The sequence below is a fragment of the Cornus florida genome, unplaced genomic scaffold, assembly GCF_030987335.1.
Source record: "Cornus florida cultivar Cherokee Brave unplaced genomic scaffold, ASM3098733v1 CherokeeBrave_3.0.0_Hap2_Chr02, whole genome shotgun sequence".
In the NCBI taxonomy this organism is placed as follows: domain Eukaryota; kingdom Viridiplantae; phylum Streptophyta; class Magnoliopsida; order Cornales; family Cornaceae; genus Cornus; species Cornus florida.
Window position 1 is genome coordinate 41,087,962 of NW_026775572.1, and position 9,494 is coordinate 41,097,455.

Below are 9,494 nucleotides of genomic sequence, written 5' to 3' on the forward strand. Positions count from 1 at the left end.
CTAATTGCTCGAACTTTTCCTTTCAGGCTCGAGCTTTTCATCCAATTGTTTGAGTTTTCCTTTTCAGGCTCGAGCTTTTCATTCATGGCTCGAGCTTTGGCTCTAAGGCTCAAGCACTGAATCGACGACTCATACCCTGTTTACGCGATTCAACCTAGAATTCTACTGTGAACCCAAATATTTATTGTTTAAGGATTCTAAGGCATGTTTCTAGGTTCCATCAATATACAGATATGAAAATACATCATGTAAAACATGTAACAATTCATAAAGTAATCAAATCAAATCTCTAAATTTATTAAGTCATACAACAATAACAACCATGGAATATAATTAATCAAACCTATGTTCTAGATCAATTAAATTATAAATTTTGATTTTTAATTGTTCTTTACATAACCCTAAGATTATATTATAGATATAAATTTCACAGATCAAAGGAGAATTGTAGAACAAAAACTTGCCTTTAGGGATTTGATAAAAACCCTAACCTCCTTCTTCTTCTTCCTCATTCTTTCTCTCTCTTTTCAAAATATACGTGATATATTTCTAACCCTTTTTTCAACCCTATAGTTATATATTTATAGGCTAAATAAATAACCCTATTCCTTTTCCCAATCCACCTCAAATTAATAAAAAAAATAAAATAAAATTTAAATACTAAAAAGGTAATTAAAATATATGTTACGTATAATCTATGTATATTATTTTTATCTATGCAAAAAAAATACATTAGATTATCACCAAAAGACTTTCCTTAAATAAATATATGTATATTTAATTATATATATATATATATATATATATACACACACATATATACATATACCTTATCCATGGGTATATATTCGTACCTATTAAACTCTTTATTTAAGTAATCCATGGAACTCAATTGGTTGGCCCATGACTACTATCCATAACCATTAAAATTAAATTAAATTAAAATAAAACAACCATTTAAAATATTTAATTTCTAACCATTTTATTACAAGAAAACACCTAACATTTAAGAATACAAATACACATTAACTAATACATAATTCAACTAAACAAGTATTTTAAATAAATACATAATCAATTAATTCATATAAACAATTAAACAAATAGCTAAAAATCAAATAAAGAATTAAAAATACAATTAAACCATTAATAAAATACCGAGACTGTCCTTTGAAAATTAAGGGTATTATATTCTTCCTCCGTAACAAAAGGAATTCCGTCATCGGAATTCGCCCTTACCTTCATTCATTATGTCTGGAAAAGTTGAGCGAATGACATCCTCCCGTTCCCAAGTAGATTCAGCCTCATTGTGATGACTCCACGGGACACGTACCAAAGGAATGACCTTATTATGAAGAATATGATCCCTACGGTCAACAATACGATATGGTGGTTCCACATAGGTTGCATCCGGCTGCTACTCAATCTCACCAACATCAATATGCTGATAACGATCTTCATCGCGAAGAAATTTCCGCAACATGGAAACATGGAACACATTGTGGACACGATCGAAATTATCCGGAAGTGCTAAGAGATAAGCCACCACTCCAATGCGATCCGTAATTATAAAAGGACCAACAAAACGTGGTGACTATTTCCTTTTCTTCCCAAAGTGCATTACTCCTTTTATAGGAGACACTTTAAGTAAAACCTGATCTCCCACCTAAAACTCTAATACACGAGTACAACGATCGGAGTAACTCTTCTGCCTACTCTGGGAAGTGTGCATACGATCTTTAATAAGAGCAATCTTTTTAGAGGTATCCTTAATGAACTCAGGACCCTAAAATTTGCTTTCACCAACCTCTATCCAACAAACAGGAGATCTACAAGGTCGGCCATATAAAGCTTCAAACGGTGCCATACCAATAGTTTTCTGAAAGCTTTTGTTATATGTAAACTCCACAAGTGGCAAATAGTTCTCCCAATGACCCTTAAAGTCAAGGACACAAGAACGAAACATATCCTCCATGATCTGATTAACCCTCTCAGTTTGTCCATTAGTCTGAGGATGGTAAGCAGTGCTAAGGTGTAATTCAATATCCAAAGCCTACTGAAAACTCTTCCAAAATCCTGATACAAAGCTCGAATCCCTATTCGATATAATAGATAATGGTATGCCATGTAACTTTACAATCTCTGTAATATAAAGTCTTGCCAACTATTCTGAAGTGTAATCAGTGCGAATAGGCAAGAAATGAGCTGATTTGGTCAACCGATCAACGATGACCTAAATGAAATTGTGATCTTTAAATGAATTTGGCAATCCTTCAACAAAATCTATAGAAATACTCTCCCATTTCCACTTTGGTATAGGTAGTGGCTGTAGAGAACCTGGCGGTCTCTAATGATCAATCTTGACCATCTGGCAAGTACTACACTGAGAGACAAAAATATTAATATCCTTCTTCATACCTGCCCACCAAAACTGTCGCTTCATATCCTGATACATTTTGTCTCTTCCTGGATGAACAAAAAACTCAGAACAGTGAGTCTCAGTCATCACATCCTTCCTCAACTCATTAGCATAAGGTACTACCACATACCTGGGACTTCCACTATCCTCCTCCCCAATAAATACCACTGATTGTCAAACCCTTATTCAGAAAATCATACTAGAATCCACTGTTAGAAGTCTAAATTTTTATCTCATGTAGGGAGAGCTGTCCGGATTAAAGTTATCCTTTTTTCTATCCAAGCATACTGGTCTCATGTTTTTAGACTACCACAGAAGGTTAGGGACCAATTAAACCAGATTTTAAGATCATTCTACTGGTTTGGTGTTGATTTAAAGAAAAGTAGAGCCAAAGTTGCATGGTCTTCTATTTATAGACCAAATTTTTTTAGTGGTCTTGGTTTTCCCTGTGTTGATTTAATCAATAGAGTCTCAGGGCTCAAATTGATTTGGAAGTTATGTGCTAGGAAGGAGAATCTTTGGGTGGCCTAGACCTACATGTACTTGATCAAGAGAAAATCCATCTGGACTGTTAAACCATCCTCAATGAGTTTAGGGTTCTGGAGAAGCTTATGATGAGCGCTGAAAAGTACGCATTTAAACCCCTTAAGCTTAGGTGTTTTGGAACCTTTATTTATCTTATTTTCCCGCTTTAGATTGATTTTGTATTATTTCCATTTTCAGGTACTTATCCCCACAATAAGCTAACTTAGCTAAATAAGAGCATAATTGAAGCAATCTTAAGATGAATCAAAGAAAGGAGCAAAGTGGGAGCAAAAGGAAGCAAGTGGTGGAAATTCAACAAGTTCAATCGATCTTAGAAAATATTCGATCGATCGAAAGTTCATCGATCTCAGCATTCCAAGATGGATCCAAGCTCTTTTGTCCTTATCTAAAGATCCCACAAAGTTCGATCGATCCAACTTTCCTCCGATCGATCGAAAAGATTCCATCTTATCCACTTGTACCACCCTACCTACCACATTTGTCTTTTTCCCAAAAATATCTTCAAAATATCTCAGATTTGTTTTTATCCAAAAAGGCGCCGCCATAGAGGATCGATCCAGCTTAAATTCGATAGATCTCAGCCATGTTCGATCGATTTCACCTTTAGTTCGATCGATCGAACTTCCCAAAGCCCGAGAAAATCCACTTTCCAGCTCATTAAAAGTTGTCTCATATCTCATTGGAAGGAATATTGGTGTACGAGCCCAGCTCATTGGGGGTGACATTTAACCTACCTATATAAGGAATATGAGCCACTTTTTGAGAGCATATACTTGATAGTAGATAGATACACTAGACACAATTTCCATATTCTTAGGGAGGAAAAAAAGAAAGGAGGAGGCTAGAGACACAAGCTTGGAGTTCTTCTATCAACCAAGAAGAGGAGCAATCTCTACCATGGAGTTAGCCCTTAAGGGTTAGAGAACACCTTCCATGAATGGCTAGACATCATCTTGGGACTAGAGTTAGCCCTAAGTATACTTTCTACATCTTGATTTATGTATTTTGAGGGGATTTGTATTGTGATACATGTTTTGACATATATATATAAATAGATCTTGTTTATTCAATGATTTATGTGGTTTAATGCTTCCAATTGATCATTTCATTCCATCCATATGTCTATGTATGCTAGAATAGATGTTCATGTGTTTGTCTCTATTTTTGTGTTATTGATGCATGTCTATGTGTATTAATGCTATAGATCTAGAGAATGTCAAGACATAGTGCTTAATGGAATGTTCTTGTGGTTTATTTGATGGTTCATACTCATTGCTTGATGGATTGTACCTCTCCCTTAGTTTAATTAGTTTAATTTCATGTCATTAGCTTAATTGTAGTGTAGTTGTAGTTTAGATGTTAAATGGGAGGACAATCCATGCTTGTTGTTTGATGTTCCATACTTATGAAAGCAAGTAGCATATATCTCTAACCATGCTTATTGTTTGATGTGTTTGGATTGTAAGCTTAAAGAAAGGATTAATGGCTTAGTTTGATATAGTATGCTATCCACCATGTTGCTTAGACGAAATAACCACACACACACACACACACACTATGTTGCAATACATGTTTTCCCCCTGATTAATCATTCATTAAGGGTGTAGAAAAGCTATGCTTAGTGGTGATCTCTAAACCCTAAGATCTCTCTCTTATTTTCTCTCCATTGCATTAAATTGTTTACTTTAGTTTAAATTGCATCTTAGTGTAATTCAACCACTAACCAATCTTTTGATCACTCGACCTACTAACCCTAATCTCGATTCCACAACCTAATACGACCCACCAATCCCTTGGGACGATCCCTAATCACCCTCATTATATTTTTAGTGAAAGGTAGTAGTGGCAATTTCTAAATGTAAAACTTGACCACATTCATCATAGCCCTACACCACTATCTTTTGGTGCACAAACTTTGGATTTGGGGGTGCGACACCGAGTCCCCACCAAGTTTTTGGGGGTGCGACACTGTGTCCCTACCAAGTTTTTGGCGCCGTTGCCGGGGATTGATTGAAGGCAATGTCGTATTTGTGGAATCAATTAGGAATTAGTACTTTTTTGATCGTGTCTTTACTTTGCTTTCATTTTGGTTACTTATTATGTTGGTTCTTGTTTGACTAGGTGCATTGAAAAGAAGGTGGGCAAATGAGCATTTCAAGCAAGGAGCTAAGCAAAAGCAAGGAAAATGCTAAAATCTAAAAAATTTGCAAGGCTAAAATTGAAAATTAAGTTGAAGTGCTAAAGGACCCTTTGTGAGCTCTTTCTTAACTCAATCTCTAGTTAAATCTTCAGCCCATGTGGAGGCTTGTATTTCAATTCTTAGATAAATTGTGAGCCCATGCGGAGGCAATTTACTTTGCTTTGCATATTGATTTGATAGCATGGGAGTATGGGAACATTGTATGTGGAGGAAGTTTGTTAATTGTTGATTTGTTGCGAAGGTGAAGTGTTTGTTCATTACTTGTTGCTTGTTGTGTTTTGTTGTGCATGCATGGTCGTAGATCATTGAAACCTACTATTGTCCTTCTAAATTTTCATCTTGAATTCGTTGTTCGAAACCCTAGGGGAAGAGGAAGTTCTAGTCAATCCATTTTATCAATGGAAGGACATAATGAGGACCATGTGGAGGACCTTGGTCACATAGATCAACAAGGTATCCTCCACCCAAATGTGCATCATGATAACATGCAAGTACCATTAGGCATGCTGAGGCCATTCATTCACCCACCACAACAACAAGGCCATGTCCCATTGGGAATGCCAAGGCCAATCTATGCTCCACCACCTCCCATCATTCAAGGCAATCAAGGTGCCCATGTTGCACATCCAATTGCTAATCCTCCCCTTGCTTTAAGAGATCACTATGTGCCTAATGAATACAATGCATCCACATGCATTCAATTGCCACCATTTAGAGCACACCACTATGAGATCAAACCATAAACCATTCAAATGCTTCCTAACTATCATGGACTTCTAAGTGAAGAACCTTACAAGCATTTGGATGAGTTTCTTGAAGTATGTTCCACCGTGAGATACACGGACATGCCAAAAGAGGTCTTAAGGTTTAAACTTTTTCCATTCACCCTTAAAGATAAGACAAAATATTGGTTTAACAATCTTAGGCCTTTTTCAATAACTTCTTGGGCATAAATGCAACAAGAGTTCTTGAAGGAGTACTATTCGGTTTCTAAGACCAATGCCATGAGAACCTCAATTCGAGAGTTTTCACACGGGGATGGGGAAATATTCCATGAGGCATGGGAAAGATTCAATGAATTGCTTAGGAAGTGTCCACATCATGACATGCCGAAATGGCAATTAGTTCAATATTTCTTTGAGAGCTTATCGGACAATTATAAGGGCATGGTTGATACTTCCATGGGTGGCTCTTATATTGATAGGTATGAGGATGATGTGTGGCGTCTTTATCAGAGCATGAGTGAAAATTCTTTGCATCGAACTTTATCTTCTAAGAATGGTAGGAATTCAAGTGGAAGGAAGAGTGTTGGCTTACATCAAGTTGACCATTCCAATGAAATAGCCGCCGAGATGAAATCCTTATCTCAAAGGTTTGATCAAATCTTGATCAACCAAAACTCGGCAAATCAAGTATCTTCCGTCCTTAACTATTCCCATCATGCATCCAATGAGACATGTATGACTTGTTCAAGTGTTTTACATTCTACTTCCAATTGTCCCCATGGACATATGCAAAATGAGCATCATGAACAAGTTAATGCAACTTTTGTTAATCAAGGGAACAATCCTTATGACAATCATTATAATCCTAGTTGGAGGAATCACCCGAATTTCTCTTGGAGAAACCAAGGGGAAGGCTCAAACCCTCCCCAAGGTGGGCTCCAAGGGAAGTATGTTCCACCTCTGATGCAAAGCTAAGGTTCCCAAGGATATAGACCATTTCAATTACAAGGAAATCAATTTTCTAATTCTCATTTTCCTAATCAACCATCATATTCTCAAGGAAATGCTAGGAGTCCCGCTTTTGAAGAGAAAGTTTTGACCGCTCTAGGCACTCTAGAGGCGAACACTCAATTGTTTCATTCTCATTCTCAATCCACTGCTAAGCTAGAAACCCAAGTAAGGAAATAGCTAGTACTTTAAATACTAGAGAGAAAGGAAAAATGCCTTTGAATGCCCCACAAAAGCAACAATGTGTTGTGGAGACTAATTCCTCATCGGAAGGTCACACAATAGAGCATGTCAATACGGTGACTACCTTGAGAAGTGGGAAGATTTGGATAACCAAATGGGTATGAACCGGTGCAACCAAAAGTTGACACCCATCCCGTTTCACATTCTATTCCTCCTTCATTGCATATGTATAATCTTTCAAATGAGAATTGTTGGCGCGTGGTGTGCCGCCGCACCACGAGCTTAAGAGTGTGCATTAAAGCGAGGGCCAAGAGTTTTATATTTATAGAAGCCACTACTACCTTTCACTAAAAATATAACTAAGGCGAGTAGGGATCGTCCCAAGGGATTATGAAGATTGAGCAATGTCGTGGAATTGTTATTAGGGCTAGTAGGCTGAGTGATCAAACAATTGGTTGGTTGGTTAAATAAAGAGCAACTAAATTAAACTAAGTGATAACAAAGAATGCAATTAAGAGTAAGTAAAAGAGATAGAGATCTTGGGGTTTAGAGATCACCACCAAGCAATGCATTTCTATATCATTGACAAGTGATTAATGAGGGCAAATGGTGTGTTGCAATACTGGTGTGTGTGTGTTTGGTTGATTCAACAAGCAAGGATGACTAGTTAAGCATGTATTGTCTAAACAACGTGTGAAAGGCACAATATATCTAAGCAATGAAGCATATATTGTCTAAACAATGTGTGAAAGGCACAATATATCTAAGCAATGAAGCATATATTGTCTAAACAACATGTGAAAGGCACAATAAATCAAAACAAGTCATTAATCCTTTCATTAAGCATACAATCCAAATTCAACACAAAGATAGAGACATATGTTACTTGCATTCAAAAGCTTGGATCATCAACCAACAAGCATAGATTGTCCTCCCATTTAACACTACACTACAACTACACTACTAGCATGAAAAACAAACTAGGGGAGAGGCACAATCCATCAAGAGATAAGTATGAACCATCAAGAGAATCACAAAAGCATTCCTTTAAGCACTATGTTTTGACAATCTCTAAATCTATAGCATCAATACACATAGACATGGATCAATAATACAAAATCTAGAGACAAGCACATGAACATCTATTCTAGCATACATAGACATATTGATAGAATGAAATGATCAATTGGAAGCATTAAAACACATAAATCATTGAATAAACAAGATCTAAATATATCAAAGTGTCAAAACATCAATTACAACACTAATCCCTCAATAATACACAAGATTAAGATATAGAAAGCATGCTTGAGGCTAACTCTAGCCCCAAGAGGATGTCTAGCCACTCATGGTGATGTTTCTCCAACCCTCAAGGGCTAACTCCATGGTTGAAATCTGCTCCTTGTTGATGAAGAACTCCAATGGTGTCTCTAGCCTCCTCCTCCTCCTCTAAGCTTCCTCCTAAGAGATTAAACCCTAGAATAGTCTATTTGCTCAAAAAGTGCATCATATTCCTTTTATAGGTAGGTCAAGTGGCACATAAAATGAGCTGGGGTCGTGCAAATAATATTCTCTAATGATTGGATAGAGGACAGATTGCACAAGCTAGAATTTTAACTTTTTCGCATTAGAGGAAGTTCGATCGATCGAACCTTGGACTTGGATCGATCGAATTTGCTGAGATCTATCGAACTTAGGCTGGATCGATCCAACTGGTTGAGCTTTTTGGGAAAAGATAAATCCGAGATATTTTGGAGAGATATTTATGGGAAAAGGACAAAAGTGGTTAGTGGGTGGTATAACTGTGGATAGGATCAATCATTTGAATAAGGACAAAAGTGTTCGATCGATCGAAGGATGGTGTTGGATCGATCGAACTTTTGGGACTTTATGCTTTTGGGTCTAGGCTTGGATCTATTTTGGAGTGCTGAGATTGATCATTGTTCGATCGATCGAACCTTGAACTTGGATCGATCGAACTTTGCTGCTTGTCACCTTTGGCTTCATTTGCTTCATTCTTTCTCCACTTTGCTCTTTTCTTTGTTTAATCCCAGAATTGCTTCAATTAAGCTCTTATTTGGCTGAGTTATCTTATTTTCGGGATAAGTGCTTGAAAATGGAAATAATACGAAATCAATCTAAAATGGTAAAGTAAGATAGATAAAGGTACTAGAATGCCTAAGCTTAAGGGGTTTAAATACACACTTTTCAGCGCTCATCACACCCCCAAACTTAAATATTGCTAGTCCCTAGCAATGAACTAGAAAGTAAAGGAATGAAATGAACAACTATACAAATATGAACTAGAAAACAATAAATGGATAACGCCACTTTCGTAGGGAACACGATTGCACTTAGCATATGCAACAAGCCTTTTAAACTCTTAAGTTACCCCTAGTGGATAATTGAAGTC

General features: G+C 36.7%; 1 pseudogene; it reads right to left on the reverse strand.

Moving 5' to 3' along the window:
• Window positions 1–6,174: 6,174 nt before the first annotated feature.
• Window positions 6,175–6,273, reverse strand: LOC132297813 (small nucleolar RNA R71; annotated as a pseudogene).
• Between the last annotated feature and the right edge of the window lie 3,221 nt (window positions 6,274–9,494).